General features: G+C 56.1%; 1 long non-coding RNA gene across 1 annotated transcript; it reads left to right on the plus strand.

Moving 5' to 3' along the window:
* The first annotated feature begins 1,540 nt into the window (after positions 1-1,540).
* LOC144596170 (uncharacterized) lies at positions 1,541-25,961 on the plus strand. The gene is made up of 3 exons (XR_013547574.1): positions 1,541-1,646; positions 19,980-20,040; positions 25,759-25,961. It is a non-coding gene; the product is annotated as an uncharacterized LOC144596170 (long non-coding RNA).
* The last annotated feature ends 286 nt before the right edge of the window (positions 25,962-26,247 follow it).

Raw genomic sequence — 26,247 nt, forward strand, 5'->3', positions numbered from 1 at the left:
GAGGTTTGTTGGCCGAACTCCAGCTGACACATTAACTGGGGCCATGTACACAATGCAAGGGGTGGGTTGAGGGGCGAGGGAGGGGTGGGGATGGGGGTGGACTGGTGAGGACGGGGGGGGGCGGGGGGGGGATGGAGGGGAGGGGTGGGGATGGGGGTGGACTGGTGAGGACGGGGGGGGGGCGGGGGGGGATGGAGGGGAGGGGTGGGGATGGGGGTGGACTGGTGAGGACGGGGGGGGGGGCGGGGGGGGATGGAGGGGAGGGGTGGGGATGGGGGTGGACTGGTGAGGACGGGGGGGGGCGGGGGGGGATGGAGGGGAGGGGTGGGGTGAGAGTGGAGCAGAGGGGAATGGAGGGTGGAAAAAGGAAGAGTCATAGAGTGACACACCGTGGAAACAGGCCCTTCGGCCCAGCTCGCCCACACTGGCCAACAATGTCCCAGCTACCCTAGTCCCACCTGCCCGCTCTTGGTCCATATCCCTCCAAACCTGTCCTATCCATGTACCTGTCCAACTGTTTCTTAAACGTTGGGATAGTCCCAGCCTCAACTACCTCCTCCGGCAGCTCGTTCCATACACCCACCACCCTCTATGTGGAAAAGTTACCCCTCGGATTCCTATTAAATCTTTTCCCCCTTCACCTTGAACCCATGTCCTCTGGTCCTCGATTCCCCTACTCTGAGTAAGAGACTCTGTGCATCTACCCGATCTATTCCTCTCATGATTTTGTACACAAAATATAAAAGAGTGTACAAAAAGAGGAATGGAGAGGAAGAGAGAGAGAAGGAAATGGAGAGAAGGGGGTTGGAGCTCAGAGGGAGGGGCGTTGAGATAGAGGAGTTTAGTTTAGAGATACAGCGCGGAAACAGGCCCTTCGGCCCACCGGGTCCGGGCCGATCAGCGATCCCCGCACTCTAACACTATCCTACACCCACTAGGGACAATTTTTACATTTGCCCAGCCAATTAACCTACAAACCTGCACGTCTTTGGAGTGTGGGAGGAAACCGAAGATCTTGGAGAAAACCCACGCAGGTCACGGGGAGAACGTACAAACTCCGTACAGACGGCGCCCGTAGTCGGGATGGAACCCGGGTCTCTGGCGCTGTGAGGCAGCAACTCTACCGCTGCGCCCATTGTTGGGTTAAGTGGAGATGAGATGGGGAGGAATTTCAAGAGAGGAGAATGAAGGAGGAATAAAGAGAAGTGGAGAGGAGATGAGGTCTAAAGAAGGGTCTCGACCTGAATCGTCACCCATTCCTTCTCTCCACAGATGCTGCCTGACCCGCTGAGTTACTCCAGCACTCTGTGAAACGTCACCTATCCATGTTCTCCACAGATGCTGCCTGACCCGCTGAGTTACTCCAGCACTGTGTCTGTCTTCGCTTTAAACCAGCATCTGCGGTTCCTTCCCACACATGAGATGAGAAGGGTTTAATGATCGCAAGTTCCAGTGAGTGAGCGGTTAAATTCTTAAGTGCTGCAACGTAACAGGCCCTTTCCCAGAAAGCTCATAAATAAATATATATTAATCGATTGTACAAGAAATTAATGACAGTCGTACTCTGCCTCCAAACCATGACGGGGCGAAACCGGAGTCCGTGTTCCAGCCCAGGACGCGGTCCGTAGAAGACCACCGTTGCTGAGGTCAGTGTTGTGCGGTGTTCACGAGTCTGACCGCTGCAGGGAAGATGCTGTTCCTGAACCTGGTGGTCGTGGTTTTCAGGCTCCTGTACCTTCTTCCCCATGGTAGCAGCGAGACGAGAGTATGGCCAGGGTGGTGTGGGTCAGTGAGAGTGTGGGGGGGGGTGGGTCAGTGAGAGTGTGGGTCAGTGAGAGTGTGGCCAGGGTGGTGTGGGTCAGTGAGAGTGTGGGGGGGTGGTGTGGGTTAGTGAGAGTGTGGCCAGGGTGGTGTGGGTCAGTGAGAGTGTGGGGGGGTGGTGTGGGTCAGTGAGAGTGTGGCCAGGGTGGTGTGGGTCAGTGAGAGTGTGGGGGGGTGTGGGTCAGTGATGATACTGGCTGCCATTTTGAGGCAACGTCTCCTGTAGATCCCTGCGGTGGTGTTGGTCAGTACATGTGATGTTACCCCTCGGATTCCTATTAAACCTTTTCATTTGTTCAGTCCAGTGCCATTTGTCCCATCGCCTCCAACGTCCACCGCCATCTTCATAAGTTGGCCCGCTGACGACTCAACTACAGGTCAACCGAGTCTTCAGTCTGAAGAAGGGTCCTCACCCAAAACGTCACCCGTCCCTGTCCTCCAGAGAGTCACTCCAGCACTTTGTGCCTAGTCAACCAGCATCTGCAGTTCCTTGTGTGTCCATCTAGTTATAGAGTCACAGTGATACAGTGTGGAAACAGGCCCTTCGGCCCAACTCGCCCACACCGGCCAACAATGTCCCAGCTACCCTAGTCCCACTTGCCTGCACTTGGTCCATATCCCTCCAAACCTGTCCTATCCATGTACCTGTACAACAGTTTTTTAAACGATGGGATAGTCCCAGCCACAACTACCTCCTCTGGCAGCTCGTTCCATACACCCACCACCCTCTGTGTGAAAATGTTCCCCCTCGGATTCCTATTAAATCTTTTCCCCCTTCACCTTGAACCTGTGTCCTCTGGTCCTCGATTCCCTACTCTGGGCAAGAGACTCTGTGCATCTACCCGATCTATTCCTCTCATGATTTTGTACACCTCTATAAGATCTCCCCTCATCCTCCTGCGCTCCATGGAATAGAAACCCAGCCTGCTCAACCTCTCCCTGTAGCTCACACCCTCTAGTCCTGGCAACATCCTCGTAAATCGTCTCCGTGCCCTTCCCAGCTTGATAGAAGAATATAAAATTATGAGGAAGGATTTTTACACTTAATTTTTAGAGGGCACAGCATCAGAATTAAAGGACGTTCCTTTAGGAAGGAGATGAGGAGGAATTTCTTTAGTCAGAGGGTGGTGAATCTGTGGGATTCTTTGCCACAGACGGCTGTGGAGGCCACAAGTCAGTGGATGTTTTTAAGGCAGAGATAGATAGATTGTTGATCAGTGCGGGTGTCAGAGGTTATGGGGAGAAGGCAGGAGAATGGGGTTAGGAGGGAGAGATAGATCAGCCATGATTGAATGGCAGAGTAGACTCGATGGGCCGAATGGCCTAATTCAGCTCCTATCACTGATGAACATAGAAACATAGAAAATAGGTGCAGGAGGAGGCCATTCGGCCCTTCGAGCCAGCACGACCATTCATAGTGATGATCATCCACAATCAGTAACCCGTGCCTGCCTTCTCCCCATATCCCTTGATCCCACTAGCCCCTAGAGCTCTATCTAACTCTCTCTTAAATTCATCCAGTGAATCGGCCTCCACTGCCCTCTGTGGCAGAGAATTCCACAGATTCACAACTCTCTGGGTGAAAAAGTTACTTCTCACCTCAGTTTTAAATGGCCTCCCCTTTATTCTTAGACTGTGTGGCCCCTGGTTCTGGACTCCCCCAACATTGGGAACATTGTTCCTGCATCGAGCTTGTCCAGTCCTTTTATAATTTTATACGTCTCTATAAGGTAGCCACGATTGAATGGCGGGGTAGAATTGATGGGCCGACAGGCCTAATCTACTATCACATCACTAATGACCTTAGACGGGATGTGAGAGAGAGAGAGAGAGAGAGAGAGAGGAGAGAGAGTGAGAGAGAGAAAGGGAGAGGGAGAGAGAGGGAAGGTGGGAGAGAGAGAAGGAGAGAGAGATGGTAAGAGAGAGATGGATTGAGGGGAGAGAAGAGAGTGAGTGTGAGAGAGGGGAGGGAGAGAGAAAAAGAGAGATGGTGGGAGAGAGGGAGAGAGGGTGGGAGAGAGGGGGAGGGTGGGAGAGAGGGGGAGGGTGGGAGAGAGAGGGGAGAGTGAAAGACAGGGAGATAGAGAGAGTGAGTTTGAGAGAGGGAGAGAGAAAAGAGTGGAGAGAGGGGTGGAAGAGAGGAGAGAGGGTGGTGAGAGGGACGGAAAGACAGGGAGATAGAGAAAGGGTGTGAGAGGGAGGAGAGAGCGTGAGATAGAGGGAGAGGGTGGGAGAGAGAGAAAAGAAAGAGGGAGGGTGGGAGAGAGAGAGGGAGAGAGAGAAAGACAGGGAGATAGAGAGAGTGAGTTTGAGAGAGGGAGGGAGAGGGAGGTAGAAGAAAAGAGTGAGAGAGGGTGGGAGAGAGGAGAGAGGGTGGGAGAGAGGTGGAGGGAGAGAGAGAGGGGAGAGAGTAGAAGGAGGGTGAGAGATAGGGGTGTGTGAGGAGGATGGGTGTGGGTGTGTTGGAGGGGAGGGGTGTGGGAGGGGAGGGGGGAGGGTGTGGGAGGGGGAGAGAGGGAGAGGAGGGGAGGGGAGAAGGGAGAGGGGAGGGAGGAGAGGGGAGAGGGAGGGAGAGAGAGACACTCAGAGCTCTCAGGCTGTGTTAATAGCGTACACTCATGCATTATGTACAGGTCTACTCTAGCACACTGGCAGCTGCAGTTGCTGACACACAGTCTTTGAGGTTTGGCCCAGTCCGTGAGCTGCTGTATCTTCCCAGCATCACAGTGCAGGACCGGTCAGTGTGGGAGCGGTCAGTGTGGGAGCGGTCAGTGTGGGAGCGGTCAGTGCGGGGAGTGGGCAGACAAGGAGCGTGTGGACCTCTTGTACCTGTGGCCGTGTCTGCCCGTCACAGTGGCCTGAGTTCGCTCAGCTCCCGTGGATCCCAGTCTCTGCTGGTGAGTCTCGTCTTCATCTCCACAGGATCGCTCTCTGTGTTATTTACTGGGGCTGTAACAGGTGTGACCCATGTTCTCCATAGATGCTGCCTGACCCGCTGAGTTACTCCAGCACTCTGTGTCCATCTTCAGTTTGAACCAGCATCTGTAGTTCCTTCCTACACAGCAAAAGAGGCCCTTCGGCCCGCAGTGTCTGTGCTGAACATGATGCCAAGACCAACTCTCCTCTACCAGCACGTGATCCATCCCCCTCCATTCCCTGCGTATCCACGTGCCCGTCCAAAAGCCTCGTAAACGCCACTATGGTATCTGCCTCCACCCCCACCCCTGGCAGTGCGTTCCAGGCTCCCACCCCCCTCTGTGTAAAAACACTTGCCCCCCACATCTCCTTTACACTTTGCCCCTCTCACCTAGAATCTGAGGCAGAGAATTCCACAGATTCACAACTCTCTGACTGAAAAAGTTTTTCCTCGTCTCCGTTCTAAATGGCCGACCCCTTATTCTTAAACTGTGGCCCCTGGTTCTGGACTCCCCAACATTGGGAACATGTTTCCTGCCTCTAACGTGTCCAACCCCTTAATAATCTTATACGTTTCGATAAGATCTCCTCTCATCCTTCTAAAGTCTCTGTCTCTGTCTCTGTCTCTGTCTCTGTCTCTGTCTCTGTCTCTGTCTCTGTCTCTCTCTCTCTGTCTCTCTTCTGTCTCTGTCTCTGTCTCTGTCTCTGTCTCTGTCTCTGTCTCTGTCTCTGTCTCTGTCTCTGTCTCTGTCTCTGTCTCTGTCTCTGTCTCTGTCTCTGTCTCTGTCTCTGTCTCTCTCTGGCTCTCTGTCTCTCTGTCTCGGTCTCTCTCTGTGTCTCTGTCTCTGTCTCTCTGTCTCTGTCTCTGTCTCTGTCTCTGTCTCTGTCTCTCTCTCTGTCTCTGTCTCTCTCTCTGTCTCTGTCTCTGTCTCTCTCTCTGTCTCTGTCTCTCTCTCTGTCTCTGTCTCTGTCTCTGTCTCTGTCTCTGTCTCTGTCTCTGTCTCTGTCTCTGTCTCTGTCTCTGTCTCTGTCTCTGTCTCTGTCTCTGTCTCTGTCTCTGTCTCTGTCTCTGTTTCTGTTTTCTGCTGCACTGGTTTGGATGTTTATGTGGGCAAGTTTGTTGAGATGATCCGAGTTGTCCAGCTGTGACTTGGACAGTGACAATGTCAGTGCACATCTGGTGGTGTGGGGAAGGATGTTCCACTCTGGTTCAGTCCATGGATGTGGTTGGTGACTGCAGGGAGCTGTTTTTGTTTGCTGTAATTCTAGTATAAACTAGACCAAGTGGACCCATTGGGTCCAAACCTCTCCTGCTTTGGTGCAACACCCTCTCCTAGCCCCCCACTCCCCCATACTCCCCCCTCCCCTCTCCCCACACACTCCCCCCTCCTCCCTCCCCTCTCCCCACACACTCCCCCCTCCTCCCTCCCCTCTCCCCACCCCCCTCCCCTCTCCCCACACACTCCCCCCTCCTCCCTCCTCCCTCCCCTCTCCCCACCCCATCCCCTCTCCCCCTCCCCCCCTCCCCTCTCCCCACACACTCCTCCCTCCCCTCTCCCCACCCCATCCCCTCTCCCCCTCCCCCCCACCCCCCTCCCCTCTCCCCACACACTCACCCCTCCCCCCTCCTCCCTCCCCACCCTCCTCCCTCCCTCCCTAGGAGATAGATTTAAACTTTAAAACGTGAATAACTTTAAAAATATAACAATCTACAATAGGTGCAGGAGGAGGCCATTCGGCCCTTCGAGCCAGCACCGCCATTCAATGTGATCATGGCTGATCATTCTCAATCAGTACCCCGTTCCTGCCTTCTCCCCATACCCCCTGACTCCGCTATCCTTAAGAGCTCTATCTAGTTGGGCGTCACAAACAAACAAACCGTGCTGTACGCCTCTGAACCTTGTCAAGGGTGTCAATGTTATTCTTCTGGTGAGGGTCCCATGTGGTCTGGCATTATTCCAACAGTGGGCGGACACGTGTTTAGTACGCTGCCTCCTTTGTTGGCTTGTCACGGTCAGATACATTTTTCCGGAGAAGTCCCACAGCTCTGTTTGCTTTGGTGGCAATCTGGTTTACGTCTCTGTTCCAGGCTCAGCCAGATGTGAGTTCAACTCCCAGGTACGGGAGTAAGCACTTTGATGGTAAGAATAGGAAGGCAGATTATTATCTGAATGGTGTCAAGTTAGGAAAAGGGGACGTACAACGAGATCTGGGTGTCCTAGTGCATCTGTCACTGAAAGGAAGCATGCAGGTACAGCAGGCAGTGAAGAAAGCCAATGGAATGTTGGCCTTCATAACAAGAGGAGTTGAGTATAGGAGCAAAGAGGTCCTTCTGCAGTTGTACAGGGCCCTAGTGAGACCGCACCTGGAGTACTGTGTGCAGTTTTGGTCTCCAAATTTGAGGAAGGACATTCTTGCTATTGAGGGCGTGCAGCGTAGGTTTGCTAGGTTAATTCCCGGAATGGCGGGACTGTCATATGTTGAAAGACTGGAGCGACTGGGCTTGTATACACTGGAATTTAGAAGGATGAGAGGAGATCTTATCGAAACGTATAAGATTATTAAGGGGTTGGACACGTTAGAGGCAGGAGACATGTTCCCAATGTTGGGGGAGTCCAGAACCAGAGGCCACAGTTTAAGAATAAGGGGTCGGCCATTTAGAACTGAGATGAGGAAAATCTTTTTCAATCAGAGAGTTGTGAATCTGTGGAATTCTCTGCCTCAGAAGGCAGTGGAGGCCAATTCTCTGAATGCATTCAAGAGAGAGCTAGATAGAGCTCTTAAGGATAGCGGAGTCAGGGGTATGGGGAGAAGGCAGGAACGGGGTACTGATTGAGAATGATCAGCCATGATCACATTGAATGGTGGTGCTGACTCGAAGGGCCGAAGGGCCGACCTCCTGCACCTATTGTCTATTGTCTATTGTGGCAATCTGGTTTACGTGTCTGTTCGAGGCTGGGCCAGATGTGAGTTCAACCCTCATGTACGGTTGGTGATCAACCTCTTTAAGCAGGTTTCTCCCACCTTGTACCGGTTTATCATTGGCTTGACTTTATGAGTAACTCTCATGGAAAAGCAATCAGTCTGAAGAAGGATCTCGGCCTGAAACGTTGCCCATTCCTTCTCTCCTGAGATGCTGCCTGACCCGCTGAGTTACTCCAGCACTCTGTGAAACGTCACCTATCCATGTTCTCCACAGATGCTGCCTGACCCCCTGAGTTACTCCAGCACTCTGTGATACCATGGAAAAGCATTTGCTGTCATTGAGACCCCATTTAGCCAAATGGTTTCCCAGTTGCAAAGATTGTTTATGTCATTTTGAAGAACCTTGGCATCTTCAGCAGCTTTGATCTCTCGACTCACAATACAGCCGTCTGCAAAGAGTCACACTCTCACAGACAGGTTGTCAGGCAGATCGTTGATGTACATCACGAACAGCAAGGGTCCCAACACTGGTCCCTGCAGCACGACGGACTCAACTGGGGGAGATTGTTGTGATAACTCACCATCTACTACAACCTTTTGATGGAAGGAATGGGTGACGTTTCGGACCTTGAGGGCCTCGGCCCCAAACGTCACCCATTCCTTCTCTCCACAGATGCTGCCTGACCCGCTGAGTTACTCCAGCATTTTGTGTCTACTTTCAATTTGAACAGGCATCTGTAGTTATTTTCCTACACAATGTTTTGATGTCTCTGTCTCTGTGTCTGTCTCTCTATCTGTGTCTCTGTGTCTCCGTGTGTCTCTGTGTCTCTGTGTCTCTGTGTCTCTGTGTCTCTCTCTGTCTCTGTGTCTCTCTCTGTCTCTGTGTCTCTCTCTATCTCTGTGTCTCTCTCTATCTCTGTGTCTCTCTCTCTGTCTCTGTGTCTCTGCCCCTGTCTGTGTCTTTGTCTCTCAGTCTATCTCTGTCTGTCTCTATCTCTCTCTCTGTGTCTCTGTGACTCTGTGACTCTGTGTCTCTGTGTCTCTCTGTCTCTGTGTCTCTGTGTCCCTGTGTCCCTGTGTCCCTGTGTCCCTGTGTCCCTGTGTCTCTGTGTCCCTGTGTCTCTGTGTCCCTGTGTCCCTGTGTCCCTGTGTCTCTGTGTCCCTGTGTCTCTGTGTCCCTGTGACTCTCTCTCTCTGTGTCTCTGTGTCCCTGTGTCTCTGTGTCTCTGTGTCTCTGTGTCCCTGTGTCTCTGTGTCCCTGTGTCCCTGTGTCCCTGTGTCTCTGTGTCTCTGTGACTCTCTCTCTCTGTGTCCCTGTGTCTCTGTGTCTCCGTGTGTCTCTGTGTCTCTGTGTCCCTGTGTCTCTGTGTCCCTGTGTCTCTGTGTCTCTGTGTCTCTGTGTCCCTGTGTCTCTGTGTGTCTGTGTGTCTCTGTGTCCCTGTGTCTCTGTGTCTCTGTGTCTCTGTGTCCCTGTGTCCCTGTGTCTCTGTGTCCCTGTGTCTCTGTGTCTCTGTGTCCCTGTGTCTCTGTGTCCCTGTGACTCTGTGTCCCTGTGTCTCTGTGTCTCTGTGTCTCTGTGTCTCTGTGTCTCTGTGTCCCTGTGTCTCTGTGTCCCTGTGTCTCTGTGTCTCTGTGTCCCTGTGTCTCTGTGTCCCTGTGACTCTGTGTCCCTGTGTCTCTGTGTCTCTGTGTCTCTGTGTCCCTGTGACTCTGTGTCCCTGTGTCTCTGTGTCTCTGTGTCTCTGTGTCTCTGTGTCCCTGTGTCTCTGTGTCCCTGTGTCTCTGTGTCTCTGTGTCTCTGTGTCTCTGTGTGTCTGTGTCCCTGTGTCTCTGTGTCTCTGTGTCTCTGTGTGTCTGTGTCTCTGTGTCTCTGTGTCTCTGTGTCCCTGTGTCTCTGTGTCCCTGTGTCTCTGTGTCCCTGTGTCCCTGTGTCTCTGTGTCCCTGTGTCTCTGTGTCTCTGTGTCCCTGTGTCCCTGTGTCTCTGTGTCTCTGTGTCTCTGTGTCTCTGTGTCCCTGTGTCCCTGTGTCCCTGTGTCTCTGTGTCTCTGTGTCTCTGTGTCCCTGTGTCTCTGTGTCCCTGTGTCTCTGTGTCTCTGTGTCTCTGTGTCCCTGTGACTCTGTGTCCCTGTGTCTCTGTGTCTCTGTGTCTCTGTGTCTCTGTGTCTCTGTGTCTCTGTGTCTCTGTGTCTCTGTGTCTCTGTGTCTCTGTGTCTCTGTGACTCTGTGTCCCTGTGTCTCTGTGTCCCTGTGTCTCTGTGTCTCTGTGTCTCTGTGTCTCTGTGTCTCTGTGTCTCTGTGTCTCTGTGTCTCTGTGTCCCTGTGTCTCTGTGTCCCTGTGTCTCTGTGTCCCTGTGTCCCTGTGTCTCTGTGTCCCTGTGTCCCTGTGTCTCTCTCTGTCTCTCTGTTGCTGACTCTGTCTGTGCCAGTTGTTTTGCAAAGTGTTGTCTAATGAATATTTTATTCTGGGGCTTATGGCAGGTCCCAGCTGGGGAATTATGAAACAGATAGTTTATAACTAGATAGAGCGGCTCGGTGGTGCAGCGGGTGGAGCTGCTGCCTCACAGCGCCGGAGACCCGGGTTCCATCCTGACTACGGGCGCTGTCTGTACGGAGTTTGTACGTTCTCCCCGTGGCCTGCGTGGGTTTTCTCCGGGCGCTCCGGTTTCCTCCCACACTCCAAAGACGTGCAGGTTTGTGGGTTAATCGGCCCCTCTGTAAATTGCCCCCTCGTGTGCAGGGAGTGGATGAGAAAGTGAGATAACATGGAACTAGTGGAGACACAGAGTGCTGGAGGAACTCAGCGGGTCAGGCAGCATCTGTGGAGAACATGGACAGGTGATGTGATAGACAATAGGTGCAGGAGGAGGCCATTCGGCCCTTCGAGCCAGCACCACCATTCAATGTGATCATGGCTGATCATTCTCAATCAGTACCCCGTTCCTGCCTTCTCCCCATACCCCCTGACTCCGCTATCCTTAAGAGCTCTATCTAACTCTCTCTTGAATGCATTCAGAGAATTGGCCTCCACTGCCTTCTGAGGCAGAGAATTCCACAGATTTACAACTCTCTGACTGAAAAAGTTCTTCCTCATCTCCGTTCTAAATGGCCCACCCCTTATTCTTAAACTGTGGCCCCTGGTTCTGGACTCCCCAACATTGGGAACATGTTTCCTGCCTCTAACGTGTCCAACCCCTTAATAATCTTATACGTTTCGATAAGATCCTCTCTCATCCTTCTAAATTCCAGTGTATACAAGCCTAGTCGCTCCAGTCTTTCAACATATGACAGTCCCGCCATTCCGGGAATTAACCTAGTAAACCTACGCTGCACGCCCTCAATAGCAAGACTATCCTTCCTCAAATTTGGAGACCAAAACTGCACACAGTACTCCAGGTGCGGTCTCACCAGGGCCCGGTACAACTGCAGAAGGACCTCTTTGCTCCTACACTCAACTCCTCTTGTTATGAAGGCCAATATTCCATTGGCTTTCTTCACTGCCTGCTGTACCTGCATGCTTCCTTTCAGTGACTGATGCACTAGGACACCCAGATCTCGTTGTACATTGATGAGTCAACTGAGGGGAATTGGCTTCACACCACATTCAAGGTGAAGGGAACTGAAGTTTCACTGCACCTTAAATGGGACACGCGACAATGAATTGATCTTGGAATCTTGAAAAGATTTAATAGGAATCTGAGGGGTAACTTTTCCACACAGTGGGTGTATGGAACGAGCTGCCGGAGGAGGTAGTTGAGGCTGGGACTATCCCAACGTTTAAGAAACAGTTGGACAGGGACACAGATAGGACAGGTTTGGAGGCATATGGACCAAACGCGGGCAGGTGGGACTAGTGTTGCTGGAACATGTTGGTCAGTGTGGGCAAGTTGGGCCGAAGGGCCTGTTTCCACACTGTATCACTCTGTGAAGGCCCTGTTTCCACACTGTATCACTGTATGAAGGGCCAGTTTCCACACTGTATCACTCTGTGAAGGCCCTGTTTCCACACTGTATCACTGTATGAAGGGCCTGTTTCCACACTGTATCACTCTGTGAAGGCCCTGTTTCCACACTGTATCACTGTATGAAGGGCCTGTTTCCACACTGTATCACTCTGTGAAGGCCCTGTTTCCACACTGTATCACTGTATGAAGGGCCTGTTTCCACACTGTATCACTGTATGAAGGCCCTGTTTCCACACTGTATCACTGTATGAAGGGCCTGTTTCCACACTGTATCACTGTATGAAGGGCCTGTTTCCACACTGTATCACTGTATGAAGGGCCTGTTTCCACACTGTATCACTGTATGAAGGCCCTGTTTCCACACTGTATCACTCTGTGACTCCGTGACACATTCAGGAATCCCATTCCATCCTTTCCTGCTGAATATACACCAACCATCGCAAGGATTGCTTTCTCTGGAACGCTGGAGATTGAGGGGAGACCTGATGGAATTGTATAAAATAATGCTGGGCGTAGATGTGGTAGACAGTCAGATCCTTCTCACCCCAGGCCGGAAATGTCCAATGTCAGCATAATCAAGGACCAGTCTCACCCCGGCCACTCCCTCTTCTCCCCTCTCCCATCGGGCAAGAGGTACAGAAGTGTGGAAACGCACACCTCCAGATTCAAGGGCAGTTTCTTCCCGGCTGTTATCAGGCAACTGAACCGTCCTCTCACCAACTAGAGAGCGGTCCTGACCTCCCATCTACCTCATTGGAGACCCTCGGACTATCCTTGATCGGACTTTGCCGGCTTTACCTTGCACTGAACGTTATTCCCTTTATCCAGTATCTGTACACTGTGGACGGATCGATTGTAATCACGTATTGTCTTTCCGCTGACTGGTTAGCGCGCAACAAAAAGGCTTTTCACTGTACCTCGGTACACGGGACATTAACTGTAGAAAGGAACTGCAGATGCTGGTTTACACCGAAGATAAGACACAAAATGCTGGAGTAACTCAGCGGGTCAGGCAGCATCTCTGGAAAGAAGGAATGGGTGACGTTTCAGGTCGAGACCCTTCTTCAGAGTGAGTGTACAAACTAAATTCAAACACAAATACCAGAGGGTTAGTTTCAAGGAGAGAGTGGCAAATTTTAAAGATAAAATTAATGTAATGTAAGGTGGAGTTGTGTTACATACAAACATAGAAAATAGGTGCAGGAGGAGGCCATTCGGCCCTTCGAACCAACACCGCCATTCATTGTGATCACGGCCGATCATCCACAATCAGTAACCCGTGCCTGCCTTCTCCCCATATCCCTTGATTCCACTAGCCCCTAGAGCTCTATCTAACTCTCTCTATAATCCATCCAGTGAATCGGCCTCCACTGCCCTCTGTGGCGGAGAATTCCACAGATTCACAACTCTCTGGGTGAAAAAGTTTCTTCTCACCTCAGTTTTAAATGGCCTCCCCTTTATTCTTAGACTGTGGCCCCTGGTTCTGGACTCCCCCAACATTGGGAACATGTTTCCTGCATCTAGCTTGTCCAGTCCTTTTATAATTTTATACGTCTCTATAAGATCCCCTCTCATCCTTCTAAACTCCAGTCCAGTGAATACAAGCCCACAGTCTTTCCAATATTTCCTCATATGACAGTCCCGCCATCCTGGGGATTAACCTGGTGAACCTACGCTGCACTGCCTCAATAGCAAGGATGTCCTCCGGTGGATATTGGAAGAGAGGGTGAGTGGAGGGGATGTGTGGATGAGGAAGTCAATCAGTGCAACTACTTGTCATTATCCTGGATGAGGAAGGGCAGCCACACATCATATTTCAGTTTAATTTAGTTTAGTTTAGAGATACAGCGTGGAAACAGGCCCTTCGGCCCACCGGGTCCACGCCGACCAGCGATCCCCGCACACTAACGCTATCCTACACCCACTAGGGGACAATTTACAATTCTTACCGAAGCCAATTAACCTACAAACCTGTGCGTCTTTGGAGTGTGGGAGGAAACCGGAGCGCCCGGAGAGAACCCACGCAGGTCACGGGGAGAACGTACAAACTCCGTACAGACGGCGCCCGTGGTCGGGACCGAACCCGGGTCTCTGGCGCCGTGAGGCAGCAGCTCTACCCGCTGCGCCACCGTGCCGCCCCGAATGACTTAGGTAGGAAAAAGGATGAGGTCCTGCAAAATGAATATCGGGAGTTAAGATCAAGGTGGAGAGACGGAGAGGAGAAGGCCGCGATCGAAAGGTACGGTCTACTGCTTCTGTGTGGGATTGTCATGTTTAGAGTTCTGTTTCTGTGTGGGATTGTGGTGCCTTTATAGTTCCTCTTGGTTTTAGCACAGTAGTGATTTAATTTAGTTTAGAAAATTAGTTTAGTTTAGTGTGGAAACAGGCCCAAAGAGTAGGGTTGCCAACTGTCCCGAATTAGCCGGGACATCCCGTATTTTGGGCTCAATTCTTTTGTCCCGTATGGGACCGTCCTTGTCCCATATTAGGCCTGGGGGGTGCTATAGGCCCAGACGCTGTAGGCCCGGACAGTATAGGCCCGGACAGTATAGGCCCGGAACTTGTAGGCCCGGACGCTGTAGGCCCGGACGCTGTAGGCCCGGAGAGTGTAGACACGGACGCTGTAGGCCCGGACGCTGTAGGCCCGGGCAATGTAGGCCCGGAGAGTGTAGACACGGACGCTGTAGGCCCGGAGAATGTAAACACAGACGCTGTAGGCCCGGACGCTGTAGGCCCGGGCATTGTAGGCCCAGACACTGTAGGACCAGACACTGTAGGCCCAGACGCTGTAGGCCCGGGTGCTGTAGGCCCAGACGCTGTAGGCCCAGACACTGTAGGCCCGGACGCTGTAGGCCCAGACACTGTAGGCCCGTGCGCTGTAGGCCCGGACAGTGTAGGCCCGGACACTGTAGGCCCGGGTGCTGTAGGCCCAGACATTGTAGGCCCGGGTGCTGTAGGCCCGGGTGCTGTAGGCCCGGGTGCTATAAGCCCGGGTGCTGTAGGCCCGGACAGTGTAGACCCGGACGCTGTAGGCCCGGGCGCTGTAGGCCCAGGCGCTGTAGGCCCGGACAGTGGAGGCCCGGACGCTGTAGGCCCGGGCGCCACCTAACGGAGGTTGCATAGCAACCCGCCTCCCAGCCCAGGCGGCCGCCATTGATGGAGCGGGAGCACGTGGCCGCTGGCTGGGTGAGGCCATGTGGGGCGCGGGGCGGTGACGTCACCTTGTCCCGTATTTGGGAGTGAGGAAGTTGGCAACCCTACCGACGAGTCCACGCCGCCATCAATCTCCCGTTCACTCACTAGTTCTGTGTGGTCCCACCTTTTCATCCACTCCCTACACACCAGGGGGCAATTTACAGAGGGGCCGATTAACCCACAAACCTGCACGTCTTTGGGATGTGGGAGGAAACCGGAGCACCCGGAGGAAACCCACGCGGTCACGGGGAGAACGTACAAACTCCACACACAGACAGCGCCCGAGGTCAGGATCGAACCTGGGTGTCTGGCGCTGTGAGACGGAGGTTCTACCAGCTGTGCCACTGTGCGCTAGTGATGGAGGTAGTTGAGGCAGGTACTATCTCAACGTTTAAGAAACAGTTGGACAGGTACATGGATAGGACGGGTTAGCAGGGATATGGGCCAAACGCAGGCAGGTGGGACTAGTGTAGATGGGGCATGTTGGTCGGTGTGGGCAGATGGGACTAGTGTAGGTGGGGCATGTTGGTCGGTGTGGGCAGGTGGGACTAGTGTAGATGGGGCATGTTGGCCGGTGTGGGCAGGTGGGACTAGTGTAGATGGGGCATGTTGGCCGGTGTGGGCAGGTGGGACTAGTGTAGGTGGGGCATGTTGGCCGGTGTGGGCAGGTGGGACTAGTGTAGGTGGGGCATGTTGGCCGGTGTGGGCAGGTGGGACTAGTGTAGGTGGGGCATGTTGGCCAGTGTGGGCAGGTGGGACTAGTGTAGGTGGGGCATGTTGGCCGGTGTGGGCAGGTGGGACTAGTGTAGGTGGGGCATGTTGGCCGGTGTGGGCAGATGGGATTAGTGTAGATGGGACATGTTGGCCGGTGTGGGCGAGTTGGGCCGAAGGGCCTGTTTCCACACTGTATCACTCTATAACCAACCAGAGACCTATCCTGACCTCCCATCTACTGCACTGGAGACCCCCAAAATATCTTTGGTCAGACTTTATTGGACTTGACCTTGCACTGAACGTTATTCCCTTGATCGTGGACCTGTACACTGTGGACGGCTCGATTGTAAACATGTATTGTCTTTCTGCTGACTGTTGAGCACGCAACTGTCGAATGGAGCGGAGGTGGGAGAAGGTTTCTAAAGAGTGCAGAGAGACTTTAGGGAGGAGGGGGATCCTTAGATCATAAGAACATAAGTGATAGGAGTAGAATCAAGATTTAAACTAATGTGGCAGGGGGATGGGAGCATGAGCAGAGAGACAGAGGGGTGTAAAATGAGGGTAGAAGCAACAGGTAACAAGGTGAAAAGTAAAAGTGGCAGGCAGACAAATCCAGGGCAAAAATCAAAAAGGGCCACTTTTCAACATAATCGTACAAGGGGTAAGAGAGTTGTAAAAACAAGCCTGAAGGCTTTGTGTCTCAATGCAAGGAGTATACGTAATAAGGTGGATGAATTAAATGTGGAGATAGTTATTAATGATTATAATATAGTTGGGATTACGGAGACATGGCTCCAGGGTGACCAAGGCTGGGAGCTCAACATCCAGGGATATTCTATATTCAGGCGGGATAGACAGAAAGGAAAAGGAGGTGGGGTAGCGTTACCGGTTAGAGAGGAGATTAAAGCAGTGGAAAGGAAGGACATTAGCTTGGAGGAAGTGGAATCGATATGGGTAGAGCTACGAAACACTAAGGGGCAGAAAACGCTAGTGGGAGTTGTGTACAGGCCACCTAACAGCAGTAGGGAGGTTGGGGATGGCATCAAGTAGGAAATTAGAAATGCATGCACTAAAGGTGCAGCAGTTATAATGGGTGACTTCAATCTACATATAGATTGGGTGAACCAAACTGGCAGGGGTGCTGAGGAAGAGGATTTCTTGGAATGTTTGAGAGATGGTTTTCTAAACCAACATGTCGAGGAACCAACGAGAGAACAGGCCATTCTAGACTGGGTATTGAGTAATGAAGAAGGGTTAGTTAGCAGTCTTGTTGTGCGAGGCCCCTTGGGCAAGAGTGATCATAATATGGTAGAGTTCTTCATTAGGATGGAGAGTGACAAAGTCGATACAGAAACAAGTGTTCTGAACTTAAAGAAAGGTAACTTTGAGGGCATGAGGCGTGAATTGTCCAAGATAGACTGGCGATTGATGCTGAAAGGGTTGACGGTGGACATGCAATGGAAGGCATTTAAAGGTCGCATGGATGAACTACAACAAGTGTTCATCCCAGTTTGGCAAAAGAACAAACCAGGAAAGGTAGTGCATCCGTGGCTAACAAGGGAAATCAAGGATAGTATTAAAACAAAAGATGAAGCATACAGATTAGCCAGAAAAAGTAGCATACCAGAGGACTGGGAGAAATTCAGAGTCCAGCAGAGGAGGACAAAGGGCTTAATTAGGAAAGGGAAAATAGATTATGAGGGGAAAACTGGCAAGGAACATAAAAACTGACTGCAAAAGCTTTTATAGATATGTCAAGAGAAAAAGATTAGTTAAGACAAATGTAGGTCCCTTGCAGTCGGAAACAGGTGAATTGATCATAGGGAACAAGAAGATGGCAGACCAATTGAACAAATACTTTGGTTCTGTCTTCACTAAGGAAGACATAAACCGTCTGCCGGAAATAGCGGGGGACCGGGGGTCTAAAGAGATGGAGGAACTGAGGGAAATCGAGGTTAGTCGGGAAGTGGTGTTAGGTAAATTAAATGGATTAAAGGCAGATAAATCCCCAGGGCCAGATAGGCTGCATCCCAGAGTGCTTAAGGAAGTAGCCTCAGAAATAGTGGATGCATTAGTGATAATTTTTCAAAACTCTTTAGATTCTGGAGTAGTTCCTGAGGACTGGAGGGTAGCTAATGTAATCCCACTTTTTAAAAAGGGAGGAAGAGAGAAAACGGGGAATTATAGACCAGTTAGCCTAACATCGGTAGTGGGGAAAATGCTAGAGTCAGTTATTAAAGATGTGATAGCATCACATTTGGAAAGTGGTGAAATCATCGGACAAAGTCAGCATGGATTTACCAAAGGCAAATCATGTCTGACGAATCTTATAGAATTTTTCGAGGATGTAACTAGTAGAGTGGATAAGGGAGAACCAGTCGATGTGTTATATCTGGACTTTCAGAAGGCCTTCGACAAGGTCCCACATAGGAGATTGGTGTACAAACTTAAAGCACACGGTATTGAGGGTTCAGTGTTGATGTGGATAGAGAACTGGCTGGCGGACAGGAAGCAAAGAGTAGGAATAAACGGGTCCTTTTCGGAATGGCAGGCAGTGACTAGTGGGGTACCGCAAGGCTCAGTGCTGGGACCCCAGTTATTTACAGTGTATATTAATGATTTGGACGAGGGAATTGAATGCAACATCTCTAAGTTTGCGGATGACACGAAGCTGGGTGGCAGTGTTAGCTGTGAGGAGGATGCTAGGAGGCTGCAGAGTGACTTGGATAGATTAGGCGAGTGGGCAAATGCATGGCAGATGCAATATAATGTGGATAAATGTGAGGTTATCCACTTTGGCGGCAAGAACAGGAAAGCAGAGTATTACCTGAATGGTGACCGATTGGGAGAAGGGGAGATGCAACGTGACCTGGGTGTCATGGTGCACCAGTCATTGAAAGCAAGCATGCAGGTGCAGCAGGCAGTGAAGAAAGCGAATGGTATGTTGGCATTCATAGCAAGAGGATTTGAGTTTAGGAGCAGGGAGGTTCTGCTGCAGTTGTACAGGGCCTTGGTGAGACCGCACCTGGAGTATTGTGTGCAGTTTTGGTCTCCTAACCTGAGGAAAGACGTTCTTGCCTTAGAGGGAGTACAGAGAAGGTTCACCAGATTGATCCCTGGGATGGCGGGACTTGCATATGAGGAAAGACTGGATTGACTGGGCTTGTACTCGCTGGAATTTAGAAGACTGAGGGGGGATCTTATAGAAACATATAAAATTCTTAAGGGGTTGGAGAGGCTAGATGCGGGAAGATTGTTCCCGATGTTGGGGAAGTCCAGAACCAGGAGTCACAGCTTAAGGATAAGGATAAGGATTAGGACCGAGATGAGAAAACATTTCTTCACACAGAGAGTGGTGAATCTGTGGAATTCTCTGCCACAGAAGGTAGTTGAGGCCAGTTCATTGGCTATATTTAAGAGGGAGTTAGATGTGGCCCTTGTGGCTAAAGGGATCAGGGGGTATGGAGAGAAGGCAGGTACGGGATACTGAGCTGGATGATCAGCCATGATCATATTGAATGGCGGTGCAGGCTCGAAGGGCCGAATGGCCTACTCCTGCACCTATTTTCTATGTTTCTATGTTTCTATTCGGCCCTTTAAGTCTACTCCACCATTCAATCATGGCTGATCTATCTCTCCCTCCTAGCCCCATTCTCCGGCCTTCTCCCCGTAACCCCTGACACCCGCACTGATCAAGAAGAAGGGTCTTGACCTGAAACGTCACCCATTCCTTCTCTCCACAGATGCTGCCTGACCCGCTGAGTTACTCCAGCGTTTTGTATCTACCTAAGAATTTACCTGTCTCTGCCTTAAAAATACCCACTGACTTGTGGCCTCCACAGCCGTCTGTGGCAAAGAATCCCACAGATTCACCACCCTCTGACTGAAGAAATTCCTCCTCATCTCCTTCCTAAAGGAACGTCCTTTAATTCTGAGGCTGTGCCCTCTGGTCCTAGACTCTCCCACTAGTGGAAACATCCTCCCCACATCCACTCTATCCAGGCCGCTCACTATTCTGTACGTTTCAATCAGGTCCCCCCTCATCCTTCTAAACTCCAGCGAGTACAGGCCCAGTGCCCACAAACGCTCATCATACGTTAACCCACTCATTCCGGGGATCGTTCTTGTAAACCTCCTCTGGACTCTCTCCAGAGCCGGCACATCCTTCCTCAGGTATGGGCCCCCAAACTGCTCACAGTTACTCTAAGTGTGGCCTGGGCGGTCAGGGCTAACAGGGTGTGGGTGGGCCAGGCTGTCTGGGCTAGCAGGGGGTAGATGGGCCGGGTGGTCAGGGCTAACAGGGTGTGGGTGGGCCAGGCTGTCTGGGCTAGCAGGATGGGTGGAGCGGTGAAGCTGGGTTTGCAGAGGAGGTGGGCTGGGTGATCTGGGCTAGCAGGGGGTAGATGGGCCGGGCGGTCTGGGCTCACTCTGTGCTGTGATTCCAGGGTCCGGCTGCAGCGAACAACAGCCCCGCCCACAACATGGCGTCACCCAGACACGACGCACGTGAGTGGAGGGGGGGAGGGGGTGGAGGGGGGGGAGGGGGTGGGGGGGGGGAAGGGAGTGGGGGGTGTGTGTGAGGGGGGGTGTGTGAGGGGGGGGTGTGTGAGGGGGGTGGTGTGAGGGGGTGTGTGTGTGAGGGGGTGGGGTGTGTGTGAGGGTGTGTGTGTGAGGGGGGGTGTGTGTGAGGGGGGGAGGGGAGTGGGGGTGTGTGTGTGAGGGTGTGTGTGTGAGGGGGGGTGTGTGTGAGGGGGGAGGGGAGTGGGGGTGTGTGTGTGTGAGGGTGTGTGTGTGAGGGGGGGTGTGTGTGAGGGGGGGAGGGGAGTGGGGGTGTGTGTGTGAGGGGGGGTGTGTGAGGGGGGTGTGTGAGGGGGTGTGTGAGGGGGGGTGTGTGAGAGGGGTTGGGGTGTGTGTGAGGGGGGGTGTGAGGGGGGGGTGTGAGGGGGGGTGTGTGTGAGGGGGGGTGTGAGGGGGGGTGTGAGGGGGGGGGGTGTGAGGGGGGGGGGTGTGTGGGGGGGGTGTGTGAGAGGGGGGGTGTGTGTGAGGGGGGGGGTGTGAGGGGGGGGGGTGTGAGGGGGGGGGGGTGTGTGAGGGGGGGGTGTGTGAGGGGGGGGTGTGTGAGGGGGTGTGTGTGTGAGGGGCGGGGTGTGAGGGGGGTGTGTGTGAGGGGCGGGTGTGTGTGTGAGGGTGTGTGTGAGGGGGGGGTGTGTGTGTGAGGGGGGGGTGTGTGTGAGGGGGGGGTGTGTGTGAGGGGGGGTTGTGTGTGAGGGTGGTGTGTGAGGGGGGGTGTGTGAGGGGGGTGTGTGAGGGGGGGGGTGTGTGAGGGGGGGGGGTGTGTGAGGGGGGGGTGTGTGTGAGGGGGGGTGTGTGTGGGGGGGTGTGTGTGAGGGGGGGGTGTGTGTGAGGGGGGGGTGTGGGGGGTGTGTGAGGGGGGGTGTGTGTGAGGGGGGGGTGTGTGAGGGGGGGTGTGTGTGAGGGTGTGTGTGGGGGGGTGTGTGAGAGGGGTGGGGTGTGTGTGAGGGGGGGGGTGTGTGTGAGGGGGGGGTGTGTGTGAGGGGGGGGTGTGTGAGGGGGGGGTGTTGTGTGTGTGGGGGGGGGGTGTGAGTGGGGGGGGGGTGTGTGAGGGGGGGGGTGTGTGTGTGAGGGGGGGGGTGTGTGTGAGGGGGGGTGGGTGTGGTGTGTGAGGGGGGGTGTGTGAGGGGGGGTGTGTGTGAGGGGGTGTGTGTGAGGGGGTGTGTGTGGGGGGGGGTGAGGGGGTGTGTGTGAGGGGGGTTTGTGAGAGGGTTGGGGTGTGTGTGTGAGGGGGGTGTGAGGGGGGGTGTGAGGGGGGGTGTGTGTGAGGGGGGGTGTGAGGGGGGGTGTGAGGGGGGGTGTGTGTGAGGGGGGTGTGAGGGGGGGTGTGAGGGGGGGGGTGTGTGGGGGGGGGTGTGAGAGGGGGGGTGTGTGTGAGGGGGGGTGTGAGGGGGGGGGGTGTGTGGGGGGGTGTGTGAGAGGGGTGGGGTGTGTGAGGGGTGGGGTGTGTGAGGGGTGGGGTGTGTGTGAGGGGGGGTGTGTGAGGGGGGGTGTGTGTGAGGGGTGTGTGTGAGGGGGTGTGTGTGGGGGGGTGTGTGTGAGGGGGGGGTGTGTGTGAGGGGGGGGTGTGTGAGGGGGGGTGTGTGAGGGGGGGTGTGTGAGGGGGGGGTGTGTGAGGGGGGGGGTGTGTGAGGGGGGGGTGTGTGTGGGGGGTGTGTGTGTGTGAGGGGGGGGGTGTGTGTGAGGGGGGGGGGTGTGTGGGGGGGGTGTGTGTGGGGGTGTGTGTGAGGGGGGGGTGTGTGAGGGGGGTGTGTGTGAGGGGGGTGTGTGAGGGGGTGTGTGTGTGGGGGGTGTGAGGGGGTGTGTGTGAGGGGGTGTGTGTGAGGGGGGTTTGTGAGAGGGTTGGGGTGTGTGAGTGAGGGGGGTGTGAGGGGGGGTGTGAGGGGGGGTGTGTGTGAGGGGGGGTGTGAGGGGGGGTGTGAGGGGGGGTGTGTGTGAGGGGGGTGTGGGGGGGTGTGAGGGGGGGGGTGTGTGGGGGGGGTGTGAGAGGGGGGGGTGTGTGTGAGTGGGGGGTGTGAGGGGGGGGGTGTGTGGGGGGTGTGTGAGGGGGTGGGGTGTGAGGGGGGGTGGTGAGGGGTGGGGTGTGTGAGGGGTGTGTGTGAGAGGGGGGTGTGTGTGTGGGGGGGTGTGTGAGGGGTGTGTGGGGGGGGTGTGTGTGGGGGGGGGTGTGTGTGGGGGGTGTGTGTGGGGGGGGGTGTGTGGGGGGGGGTGTGTGGGGGGTGTGTGTGGGGGGGGGTGTGTGTGGGGGGGGGTGTGTGGGGGGGGTGTGTGTGGGGGGGTGTGTGGGGGGGGTGTGGTGGGGGGGGGGTGTGAGGGGGTGTGTGTGAGGGGGGTGTGTGTGGGGGGGGGTGTGTGTGGGGGGGGGTGTGTGAGGGGGTGTGTGTGGGGGGTGGGTGGGGGGGTGGGTGTGTGGGGGGGTGTGGTGAGGGGGGGGTGTGTGTGAGGGGGGGGGGGGGTGTGTGAGGGGGGGTGTGTGTGGGGGGGTGTGTGTGAGGGGGGGGGTGTGGGGGGGTGGTGGGGGGTGTGGGGGGGGTGTGTGGGGGGTGTGTGGGGGGTGGGGGGGGTGTGTGAGGGGGGGGTGTGGTGGGGGGGGGTGTGTGGGGGGGGTGTGTGTGAGGGGGGGTGGGGGGGGGTGTGTGGGGGGGGGGTGTGTGTGAGGGGGGGGGTGTGGGGGTGTGTGGGGGGGGTGTGTGTGTGGGGGGGGTGTGTGAGGGGGGGGGTGTGAGGGGGGTGTGTGTGAGGGGGGGGTGTGAGGGGGGGTTGTTGAGGGGGGGGTGTGAGGGGGGTGTGAGAGGGGGGGGGTGTGAGGGTGGGGTGTGTGTGAGGGGGGGTGTGTGTGTGGGGTGTGTGTGAGGGGGGGGTGTGTGTGTGAGGGTGTGTGTGAGGGGGGGTGTGTGTGTGAGGGGGGGGGTGTGTGTGAGGGGGGGGTGTGTGTGAGGGGGGGGTGGTGTGAGGGGGTGTGTGAGGGGGGTGAGTGAGGGGGGGTGTGTGTGTGGGGGGGGGGTGTGTGTGAGGGGGGTGTGTGTGGGGGGTGTGTGTGAGGGGGGTGTGTGTGAGGGGGGGTGTGTGAGGGGGTGTGTGTGGGGGGGGGTGTGTGAGGGGGGGGGTGTGTGAGGGGGGGGTGTGTGTGAGGGTGTGTGTGGGGGTGTGTGTGGGGGGGGTGTGTGTGAGGGGGGGTGTGTGTGAGGGGGGGTGTGTGTGAGGGGGGGGTGTGTGTGGGGGGTGTGTGTGAGGGGGTGTGTGAGGGGGGGGTGTGTGTGGGTGGGTGTGTGTGGGGGGGTGTGTGTGAGGGGGGGGGTGTGTGTGAGGGGGGGTTGTGTGTGAGGGGGGTGTGTGAGGGGGGTGTGTGTGAGGGGGGGGTGTGTGTGAGGGGGGGGTGTGTGTGAGGGGGTGTGTGTGTGGGGGGTGTGTGTGTGGGGGGGGTGTGTGTGAGGGGGTGTGTGTGGGGGGGGTGTGTGTGAGGGGGGGGGTGTGTGAGGGGGGTGTGTGTGTGAGGGGGGGTGTGTGTGAGGGGGGTGTGTGTGAGGGGGGGTGTGTGTGGGGGGGGGGTGTGTGTGAGGGGGGTGTGTGAGGGGGTGTGTGTGAGGGGGGGGTGTGTGAGGGGGGTGTGTGGGGGGGGGTGTGTGTGAGGGGGGGGTGTGTGTGAGGGGGGGGTGTGTGAGGGGGGGTGTGTGTGGGGGGGGTGTGAGGGGGGGTGTGTGTGAGGGGGGGGGTGTGTGAGAGGGGGTGTGTGTGGGGGGGGTGTGTGTGAGGGGGGGGGTGTGTGTGAGGGGGGGGGTGTGTGAGGGGGGGTGTGTGAGGGTGTGTGTGTGAGGGGGGGGTGTGTGAGGGGGGGTGTGTGTGAGGGGGGGTGTGTGTGAGGGGGGGGGTGTGTGTGGGGGGGGTGTGTGGGGTGGGGGGGGTGTGTGTGGGGGGGTGGGTGTGAGGGGGGTGTGTGTGTGGGGGGGGGTGTGTGTGAGGGGGGGTGTGTGTGAGGGGGGTGTGTGGGGGGGGTGTGTGTGAGAGGGGTGTGTGTGTGAGGGGGGGGTGTGTGTGAGGGGGGGGTGTGTGTGAGGGGGGGGTGTGTGTGAGGGGGGGTGTGTGAGGGGGGGGTGTGTGTGAGGGGGGGTGTGTGTGAGGGGGGGGTGTGTGAGGGGGGGTGTGTGGGGGGGGGGGGTGTGTGTGTGAGGGGGGGGGGTGTGTGGGGGGGGTGTGTGTGAGGGGGGGGTGTGTGTGAGGGGGGGGTGTGTGAGGGGGGGTGTGTGAGGGGGGTGTGTGTGAGGGGCGGGGTGTGAGGGGGGGTTTGTCTGAGGGGCGGGGTGTGAGGGGGGTGTGAGAGGGGGGGGTGTGAGGGTGGGGTGTGTGTGAGGGGGGGTGTGTGTGTGAGGGTGTGTGTGAGGGGGGGGTGTGTGTGAGGGTGTGTGTGAGGGGGGGGGTGTGTGTGAGGGGGGGGTGTGTGTGAGGGGGGGGTGTGTGTGAGGGGGGGGTGTGTGTGAGGGGGGGTGTGTGAGGGGGGGTGAGTGAGGGGGGGTGTGTGTGTGAGGGGGGGGTGTGTGTGAGGGGGGGGTGTGTGTGGGGGGTGTGTGTGAGGGGGGGGTGTGTGTGAGGGGGGGTGTGTGAGGGGGTGTGTGTGGGGGGGGTGTGTGTGAGGGGGGGGGTGTGTGAGGGGGGGGTGTGTGTGAGGGGGTGTGTGTGAGGGGGTGTGTGTGGGGGGGGGTGTGTGTGAGGGGGGGGGTGTGTGTGAGGGGGGGGTGTGTGTGAGGGGGGGGTGTGTGTGAGGGGGGGTGTGTGTGAGGGGGTGTGTGAGGGGGGGTGTGTGTGAGTGGGGTGTGTGTGGGGGGGGTGTGTGTGAGGGGGGGGGGTGTGTGTGAGGGGGGGGTGTGTGTGAGGGGGGGGTGTGTGTGAGGGGGGGTGTGTGTGAGGGGGTGTGTGAGGGGGGGGTGTGTGTGAGTGGGTGTGTGTGGGGGGGGTGTGTGTGAGGGGGGGGTGTGTGTGAGGGGGGGGTGTGTGTGAGGGGGGTGTGTGAGGGGGTGTGTGTGAGGGGGGGGTGTGTGTGAGGGGGGGGTGTGTGTGAGGGGGGGTGTGTGTGGGGGGTGTGTGTGTGGGGGGGGTGTGTGTGAGGGGGTGTGTGTGAGGGGGTGTGTGTGGGGGGGTGTGTGTGAGGGGGGGGTGTGTGAGGGGGGTGTGTGTGTGAGGGGGGGGTGTGTGTGAGGGGGGGTGTGTGTGAGGGGGGGGTGTGTGTGAGGGGGGGGGTGTGTGTGAGGGGGGTGTGTGAGGGGGGTGTGTGTGAGGGGGGGGGTGTGTGAGGGGGGGTGTGTGAGGGGGGGGTGTGTGTGAGGGGGGGGTGTGTGTGAGGGGGGGGGGTGTGTGAGGGGGGGGTGTGTGTGAGGGGGGGTTGTGTGTGAGGGGGGGTGTGTGAGGGGGGGTGTGTGTGAGGGGGGGGGGTGTGTGAGGGGGGGTGTGTGAGGGGGGGGTGTGTGTGAGGGGGGGTGTGTGGGGGGGGTGTGTGTGAGGGGGGGTGTGTGTGAGGGGGGGTGTGTGGGGGGGGTGTGTGGGGGGGGTGTGTGTGAGGGGGGGAGGTGAGGGGGAGGGGGGGAGGTGAGGAGGAGAGGGAGGGGGGAGAGAGAGGGAGTGGGGGAAGTGAGGTGGGTCTAACTCTCCTGTGTCCCGCAGGTCCGCCCGCGTGCGGCGATGCTGGCGTGGACGGGGACGTGGACGGGGACGGGGACGGGGACCGTGGACGTGCGCGCCATGCAGCAGGGGGCGCTGCTCCACAAGGTGAGGTCGAGCCACTGGAAGCAGGCCGCGGTTTTTCCAGCTGCAGGAGGATCGACGAAACATCTGGTACCGATCCCACAAACCCGGCCAGAGCCGCGGCAGCTGTGAGTGATGGGTGGATACGGGGGGAGGGGGGAGTGATGGGTGGATACAGGGGGGGAGTGATGGGTGGATACTGGGAAGGATGGGTGGATACAGATGGGGAGTGATGGGTGGATACAGGGAGGGGAGGGGTGGATACAGGGGAGGGGTGGATACAGGGGAGGGGTGGGTAGATACAGGGGAGGGGTGGGTAGATACAGGGGGGAGGGATGGATGGATACAGGGGAGAGATGGGTGGATACAGGGGGAGCGATGGGTGAATACAGGGGGAGTGATGGGTGA

The sequence above is a fragment of the Rhinoraja longicauda genome, chromosome 8, assembly GCF_053455715.1.
Source record: "Rhinoraja longicauda isolate Sanriku21f chromosome 8, sRhiLon1.1, whole genome shotgun sequence".
In the NCBI taxonomy this organism is placed as follows: Eukaryota; Metazoa; Chordata; class Chondrichthyes; order Rajiformes; family Arhynchobatidae; genus Rhinoraja; species Rhinoraja longicauda.